Source organism: Acomys russatus, unplaced genomic scaffold (assembly GCF_903995435.1).
Source record: "Acomys russatus unplaced genomic scaffold, mAcoRus1.1, whole genome shotgun sequence".
Classification (NCBI taxonomy): Eukaryota; Metazoa; Chordata; class Mammalia; order Rodentia; family Muridae; genus Acomys; species Acomys russatus.
Genome location: NW_026131912.1, coordinates 36,696 through 45,838, shown reverse-complemented (window position 1 = coordinate 45,838; position 9,143 = coordinate 36,696). Strand labels below are relative to the sequence as shown.

The window sequence follows — 9,143 nt, the reverse complement described above, 5'->3', positions numbered from 1 at the left end:
ATCAGGAAACACTAACAAAAAAGCCAGCAACAAAATGTAATAAAATGTCATCTTGATCCGTGAAGAACTGCATTTGACCCACTCAGGATTTGTTTGTTTGTTGTTTTTGAGACAAGGTGGCAATATCCTGGAAATTGTCCTCCCTGATGTGGGCAATCTGACCTAGGTCCAAGTGGTGATCTCTACAAGGAAACCAAGAACCCCACAAGTCACTGTCTCATACTGCCAGAACTGTTTCTTATTCTCCACCTAGGAGCCTGAAGACCTGCCCCAACATAGAGACCTTTTCTGTCACTTCCTGACAGCTCTCACCTTCAGACTTGAATGACCTACCTGTGAGCCTGGATCAAAACTAGCTCATATATCTGAACTTCAGTGGTGTAGTTGTATTCACTGCTGTTTACCTACTAGGCCTCTCCATATTGTTCTAGAGAGTGTAGCAGCGACTCTGAAGACATTGGAGTTGGAGAATTGTAGGATGGATACTCCCAGCTCAATGTTCTTCTGTCTACTTTGAGCCAATACAATCTGCTTCCATCAAAATGACAAGCCCATGGATGTCCTTGAGTGTCTTTGCTCCACTTGGTAAATCTGAGTCAGTTGAATTCCCAAGTCTACCTGGTCCCCAGAAGAGCTCTGAAGACATTCCTTACTCTCTCATAGGGTGATGTGAATACAATAAACATGAGCTGTTGGGTGCCCTCAAGGCCATGAGGCAGCTCAAGTCAGTCACTCTGTTCCATATAACTGTTCTAAAAGTCATGATCTTGTTGTTTATTTTTTGAGGTCAGATTTCGTCATTTTTTCTTTTGGCAATAATGGGAGAAAGTTAGTTCTGGGCAATGAGAAAAGAGAGATGACTCTTCCAGGGAACACAGACCAGTGAATCTATGTATTGTGGGTAGGATATGATATAGGGGGTTCAGATAAGAGGGCTCAACATTGACATGGAGAACCATGGGTCCATGGAGATAGAAGACTCAAGTATAATACAATTCTAATATTCAAAAATGGGTTGTGGAGGTGCATGCCTTTAATCCCAGTACTAAAAAGACAGAGTCAGGCAGATCTATGTAAGTTTCAGATCAGCCAAGGCTACACAGAGAAACCCTGTCTCTAAAAACCAAAAAAACAAAACCAAAACAAAGGAAAATAAACCTCAAAAATGCCTTGAATTCTAAAAGTCTGCTGGTACAAAAGAATAAGAAAAGAATTTCTCATTTCCCATTATCCCAGACGACATCTCTATTGGGCTAGTGTCCAATTATAAATGAGTATATACCATGTGTATCTTTCTGGGTCTGGGGTTAACTGTCACAGTTCTAGAGGAGGGGAATAGGGTAAAAGAGGGAGGGAGAGGTAACAGGAAGATATAAATGCATGGATAACAATTGAGATGTAATCTGAATAAATTATTTAAATTTTAAAAGAAAATAATTTCTCATGAATGAAGTATTAGCTTAATGGTCAGACCACAGAACCCTGGGTGTACACTCTTTGATGTCTTTCTTGGACTTTAACCTGGTCACTACATTTAAGGTCTTGAGACTGTGTGCCTGTGGAGAAGGGGAACTAAGTCACTGTGCTTTCTGATCAGTCAACCAGATTCTGTGGGACCAGAGCCCGGGATTACAGGATTACACCATAATACTAAACTGTTCTGTTTTGTTTTAAATCTAGAATTTGGCTATATACCCTCAGCAGGCCTCTTACTCACTCTGTATAACAAATTTAGAAAATTTCCAATCCTTCTGTCTCAGCCACTCTAAAGTGAGTTCTTGACAGTAGGTCATATGGCCAATGTTCAGCCATCTTGTCCAAGTCTGCACCTTTAAGTTTCTGTTTCTCCCAGAACTTGCCATTTACCGGAAACTAGCTGGCCCTGTTATGGTTCAGCAGTTAGACTAGGCAAAGATAGAGCAAGATATTCTGTGTGGCAGAATGTTATGACCCTGCCTGGAATTCCCTGTTTTGAGATAGCCTGCAGATGGGTTGCCATAGCAATATGCTTCCCTGTTTCCTGTCTTATAAAAACTGCTGCCTGAAATATAAAAGTTTGAGAGCTTGATCAATATTCAGACATGCTCTTCTTCTTTGTGTCTTGTGTGTTGTCCCTCGTTCAAGTGATTCTCCTCCCTAACTTTAGTCGAACCCCCTCTGGCCGAAGCAAGCTCTAAATTATGAGACACTTTTAAATTTTGACATAGTATCTCTTTTTTTTTCTTCACCAATGCAGACTATAGTCATCGGAGAAAGGTGAGGTGAGGGGAAAACACTAAACAGAGGCTTTAAACAAACCACTGTCTCTCCCTGAGACACAATGACTGGATATATAGATTCAGGGAACTGGATGGAATGAATGATCTTCAAATAGTTCCAGGGCTAAAATTTTGTGAGACAGGAAAAGCTGGAAGAGATAATCCATGTCAACTGCAGGATTAAGTTGCTGAATTTAGGTGGACACACATACCTAGAAATTGTTCCCAAGGCCCCTGATTAGTCCCAGGTGACTAATACTGCCAAGTCTCTTCAAAGTCAAGCTACAGCTTTAAGCAAACATGCATATCCGTCTTTCTCGCACTCACTCCCACTCACAACCCCCAGTCTCACACCCACCTTCCTCCAGAGTGATACCCTGAATAGGTACATTGTCTCTGAAGCTGCTGCTGTAGCTACCCATGGAATTTTTTTGCTCTGGAGCCCACAAGGTTATAGCCTGCCCCCACCTCATTGTAGCCCTCAGTGGGCATGGGGTGCACAGCACTCTGGGGATGGAAGGGGTCTTCAAGTGGTAGGGAGAATGGGAATGAAGGCCTGAAGGGGGCCAGAGGGGAGAACAGAAGCCCCTGGGCAAAAAAGCAGCCCTGTCCTCTGTGTGGATCACTAGGAAAGGGGCGGGGAAGGAAGGAGACTGAAGATGGGCAGACACAGCCTGCGATACCCCCAATCTCAAGTAACATCCTCAGGCCTGATCTACAGGATGGTGGGGACCCTGCCTGAGGGTACAGAGTAGGTGTGTTATAACCAAAGCTTTCTGACTGATACGGGGTCTCATAAGCAGGATCTTCATGGGGAAATGAGGGGTCAGGAGGTGTGGATGGTGAGAAGTCCATGTCAGTGCCAAAGGGGGGACCAGATGTGGAAGGGGAACCCCGGAAAAATGAGTCTGGCAGGGGCTCCTCCTTGAAGATCACAGGCAGGAACTGGAAACTTTGAGTAGGACTGCACTTCCTCTGCCCCGTTGGAGATGTAGAAGTAGGCCTGGACTGGCCAGAACACCCACTTGTTGCTGTACTATGGGATGGTGAGAGTCAGTGTCACCTCACTGCTCTGCAGCCAATTCACCACAGCCTCCTCCTCCCACTGTAGTTTTCCATCAGGGTCCCTCTCAATAAACACCACTTTAGTGTCTGACAGGAAATTGGAACCAGTCAACACTAGCTCCTCCCATCCTCTCACAAAGCAGGCACTGGGACAGTAGGCCTCCACCTAGGGAAGCACCTGGGCAGAGTGCTAGGAGTCCTCGATGGGCACTGATACCGCCTGCACAAAGATGACTTTCCCACCGCCCTGAGGCACGTGAACAAGGAACACCAGCCACACGCGTGTGTTTATTGCCCAATGTCTGTCTCACCCTTCCACAGCTCAATGTCTGAATTCCGAAGCTTCAGGATTCCAGCACAGTCGATGTTGGCAGCCATGTTGTTCTCTGGGAGCAAGGTCATCTCCAGTGCTCTGGTACCACTGACTATAGCTTCATAGCTGGCTGTAGCCACCATCTTGCCAGTAATACAGTGCACCTGGTAGAAGGCATGCAACCACAGGCTCCTTTCATCTGCAGTGCCAATGAACATTTGTAGCGTGAGTGGTTTCTCACTGTAGCCTAGGAACTTGACCACAGGGTGACCTTCTGGAGCATCCTTGAAAACTCCGCAGCTGCCCTTGCTCTTGTAGTGGGCCCGGTGGTGTGCTCTAGGCTGTACCTTGATCCTCAACTCCAGCTGCTCATACTGGCTGGGCAAAGGCCAGTCCAGAGGAGGTAGGGCAGAGGTCCTGAAGATGGGACTATGTCCCCCAATTGGGGCCTTGGACCAAGCAAGGGGAGAAGGCACTGCTAGGTAGTCCATGCCAGCCACCTCTTTCCGCAGAGTTGGAGCAGCCAAAGCATCCTCTGTTCCCCAAGGCAGCTTCCCATTGCATGAGGCAGTCTCCTCAGACCGAAGCATGGCCACTGCCTGCTCGTTAGAAGTCCTCCAGGATTTCTGAGGGATGCTCTCGGTTGATGTAGCACCCACATAGTCAAAAGGGTCAGAGGAACGAGGGTCCCGGACCAGAGGCAGTGGGGGTGGTGGAGGTGGTTCTGTGTCCTCTTCCCTGAGGCTGCCCCAGCAGGATAAAGATGGGAAGGCAGAAGAAGGGGTTCCAGAACTGGAATAACGCTTCTTGCCCCAAGGAGAATCAGGCCGGGGGGAGGCTGGGATGGGCCCAGGAGCGCTGACAAGTAGCCAGCTATTTTCCAGTGCTCTGCCTCCGGAGCATGGACCGTATATGCTGCATGGATCCTCGGGGGTCCATGGTCTAGGAAAAGCCCAAGGCGAGGGCAGTGGTGAGCTCAGGCCAAAGCGGGAGGCTGCTTCATTAAGTTCAGACTCCACATCGTTGCATGCTGCTTACAGCGCTGCCTTGTATGAGGCATCAGAGAAGAAACTCCAGGAAGACAGGCTGTTGCTGCCAGGGATCGGGCTGAAGAAAGCACCTCTGCCCTGCCCTCCTGCCTCTCAGTAGCCCCCGAAGCGTTCTGATGGTGGGTAATCTCTAGGAAAGCCATCCCCCCAGGATTCAGGAGTGTCCTCTAGCCAGGTGGGTGGGTCAGGGATGGGAGAGATGGAGGTGATCTGAATGCTGGGACACTCAAGAACACGACCACCCCTGCACTCCCCATGCTCCCTCCTGAGCCGCCCAGCCTCACCAACTGTGCCAGCTGCCACTCCCAAGTGCCAGGTGAAGGGGCGGGATGGGGTGGTGACATGGTGTCTCTTTTGCAGCTCTGGATGATTCAAAACTCACTTTGTAGATCCAACAGGCTGGTTTTGAACTGTCAGAGAACCACCTGAGATTAGGCATTATTAACCATGCCATATTTTCTTTTCTTTTTATTTTTATTGGTGTGTGTGTTTCAAGACAGGGTTTCTCTGTGGAGCCTTGACTGCCCTGGACTCTCTTTGTAGACCAGGCTGGCCATGAACTCACAGAGATCTACATGCTTCTGCCCCCTAAGTGCTGTGCCATATTTATTTTGACTTGTTTTGCTTTGCTGAGATAAGGTCTCAATATATAGTTTGACTGACATAGAACTCATTATAAAAGATAGAATAGCTGTAACTCATAGACCTCCACTTCCTTTTGTCTCCTAACTGATAGGATTTAAGGTGTGCACCACCACTGCTAAAATACCTCTGCAGAACATGAAGATTAGAAGTGTAAGGAATGCCTGAGGCATGAAGGACATGCTTATAGGATTTCTATCTTTCTGAGGATGAATTATTCTGGAAAGGGGTCAGAGCCATAGTGGATGGTTACAGTATGCATTGTACTTGCTGTGAATAAATTGTGCAGTGGGTACAATTTCACAGATAAAAATATGCACTACTTTGAAAGAACAAGAAGCTGCCCTATGGTCACAATAAGTCCTATGATAGCCCATCCCCATGAGTTTTGATGAAACTCTAAATTCTCACAACTGCCACCCCCACATTTATAGAACATGTTAATGATCAGGGTCTTCTGTAGGAATGCCACTATGCTCACGATCACATCGCTCTCCACGAATGAATCTGTCTTGAGTGTGATTTTCAAGAGCCCTTCCCAGTTAATAGATTGTATAAAGTCAGCAGGAATCACAATGACATGTGAGAACCTGGAAATTTGTTTTTTAATAATGTACAATGAAAATAGAGACTAATTAAAATTATTTTCTTGCTACCTGATACAGTGACAAAGGGAATAAAATTACTAGCTTTGGTACTCCCTTAACTAAAGACAGAGCTCACAACTGAACTACTGACAAGTGGGTCTCAGGTCACACAATTCTCTAGGCAAGGGCTTTTGCTTCATCCATCTTAAAAATGTGTACAGCACCTTCTATCTGAGTACCCTGAAATGAAATCCCCTGCCATTCTCTAAACCAGCCTTCACAGGAGAGCAAGTCTACATTGTTCAGTTCAGTTTGACAATTCTGTTAATGAAAAACACCAAGCAGCCAAACAGAGGAGAAGACAATATCATAAATGATTTCAATGCATTCTGATATTGAAAGGCCTTAGACCATAATTTCCTTGATCATACTTCTTGAGGTGGCAAAATATCCTAATTGTAAATGTAAAAGTGAAGTCAGTAACTGAGTAGCACACCAGAGGAAAGCATTCAGATTCTTACACTGACCTTATATTAGAACATAAAGAAGCCACTGGTTCCCCTGTTATGATAAATACACATTTAGAAATGTAGAATTATCTCTCTGAATCCACAGGACATGGTTCCACTGCTCTTCATATCATGCCAGCTCCCATGTACTGAATATATTGAATATCATTTTGATTCCAGTGCACGAAACTGGAACTAAAGCCAACTGTCCTGGGACTCCTTGATGAACATCCATTCCCTTCATTTTGATGTCTCAGCATCCAGAAACAACCATGTCCTATTTACTGCCAACATGGACAAAGTCTGGTCTTCATGTCACAGACACAGCGCTGACTGCATTCAGAGCACATGGCTGTAGAAAATATGTTTGTCTTCGGCTGCATTTTGGCCACAATTATTTCCAGGAACACAGAACACATTTGGGCAAATTTGTACACAAGGATATAACCCAAGTCATCATAGCATTCTAGGGGAGCAGGGTAGTGCTCTACAGTCAGCATGTTTAGATTGGCCATGCAGTGCAGAAGGTCCTTCAGTGCAGCCACGGAGAAGTTATTGTCATAGAAAATGACCCTGGTGAGCTGGGAGCATTGGCTCACAGGAGGCAGGAGAAAACTGAGGTGAGAGCCCTCCAGGCTGCAGTGCTCTGACTCCAGGGTCAGCAATGTCTGCTACATTATCCAGGAGGAATTTGAGACCTGTGGGATGGGACATGAGTAACTCTATCCCACTGAGGTGCATGTGTTTCAATTGACAAAGACTCTGACTCCATGACAAGTGTTTCAAATCTGACTGTGAGAGATGACAGTGAGTAACAGACAAGGATTCCAATGGGGTCTTCAGGTATCTAGAGAAAGATTAATGAATTAGTTCTGGCTCATGTTGTTGGAGGACATTACTAAGGTTGATACTGAATGAGGGAACCACATATGCAAAGTCAATCTACACTTACACTGAATGTCATCACCGAGGTACAGAATGAAGGTGTCTACTCATATCACTATCTCCTGAGGCATAGCACTATCAGGTGGGATGGTCGCAGAACACAGATATGCAACTCCCCATCCTCCCTGTCAGACCAAGAACTAGATCTTGCCACATCATGCCGGGAGGACATACCAATAAAGGAACATCACATAAAGTTTCTGGCAACATCTTGGCTTGTGTCCAACTGTGTTCATCATTTCCTTGTTATCTCAAACAACCTCTATCCCTGATTTCAGTGCTCCACCCTTGAAACTGATGAAACTGTACCCCAATGTCACCAATTCCCAACTACTAAATTCCAACTTGTATAAAAATCATCTTTCCCTCCAGGCAGAATTAGAGGCTGACAGAGACATCAATAGAGGAACAAACTGGTTTCTGTTCAGAGACATCTTTGTAAAGAACTCCACTAGGAACCACAGGTGTGGGTCCTCCCCAGCTCAGGGCCCTCTACTTTGTCTTGTTCCCTTCCACAGCCTTAGCCTTAGAGAGGATCCCAAAGAAGAGTACCTAAACATCACTCACTGCATTTATCCCACCGGTGTAGTTGACATACATGCAATGCAGCTTTCTATACATTTCCTACCACAGCTCAAACTCTGCTAAATGAATGGGAACTGAACGAATGACCTCAGTTCAGAAGGAAACAATGCACACTGACATACTGTCATGAGTCTCTAGATGTAAACCCCACTGTGGCTGGCATGCCACAGGTACCCACTAATGAGCAAAGTAGAGGGAAAAGTTTGCTGTCATAACAGAAAGGGTTCACAATCACTTCTTACCTGAAAAACTGTTTCATGTGGTCCATGGAAAAGTAGTTGCCATTCACATAGAGATGCTGGAGACAGTTGAGTTTGGAGAACTGAGCATGGAACTTGGAGAGGCACTTCTCTACTATGTCTGCCACTGTATTTTCAGCTCTGCCCGTGTATAAGTAGATGTGACGTAGACAGATTTTGTGAATATTTCTCATCTGGCCAAGGCAAGGTGCAAAGTGACCTAGGAAGGACAGGTCCTGGCTTGTAAAAAGTTCCAATTCCTCTATGTAGTATGGTTTGGAAATATCCAAGACATCCCTGATGATTTCCACAGGAAAGGCACATATTTTCATCTCCAGACAGCACAACTGCACAGAGCCCTTTCTCTGCTGGGCCCACTGCAATAAGTACATTTGGTGTTCTTCTAGCTGGAAGTAGAGGTGGAGGTCAGTGAACACCTTCAAAAGCCACCTCTGGGCATATCTATGAATGCGATTTGCTACTTGCTTCTCCCTCACAGTATCTGCTGAGCCAATTCCATCCTCTCCAGCCCATACATCCCAGAAATCCTGGTACACATTCCTTAAGTCAAGCACTTGAAGCTTGCACCTACTGTGAAGAGATAAGAGAAAGCTTTATAATGTAAACCAGGAACCAACTTGGAGGCAGCTTGTACCCCACTTTTATAATGTCAGCTCCAACATAGCATCTTACGCCTGCCAGGCAAGGACTCTTTTCCTGAGCTACATGGACACATGTCCTTCTTCCATTCAAATGGGGGCTTGTCTCTTCCACATCTGGTGTCTGTAGGAGAAATGGGGAAAGGCTCCTCCTACTATGCCTACATCCCCTCTGAGATGCCCTCCATTACTGACTGTCATTTATATCAGCTCACAACTTGAGTAGTAATTCCACAAACCTCCAAGTCAATGACCTCAGAATCCTCTGTACAGCTTTACCCCATTCCCCCTG

General features: G+C 45.8%; 1 pseudogene; it reads right to left on the bottom strand.

Annotated features, from left to right (window-relative positions):
• Nucleotides 1–2,581: 2,581 nt before the first annotated feature.
• On the bottom strand, nt 2,582–5,029 carry LOC127186643 (nuclear factor of activated T-cells, cytoplasmic 4-like; annotated as a pseudogene).
• Between the last annotated feature and the right edge of the window lie 4,114 nt (nt 5,030–9,143).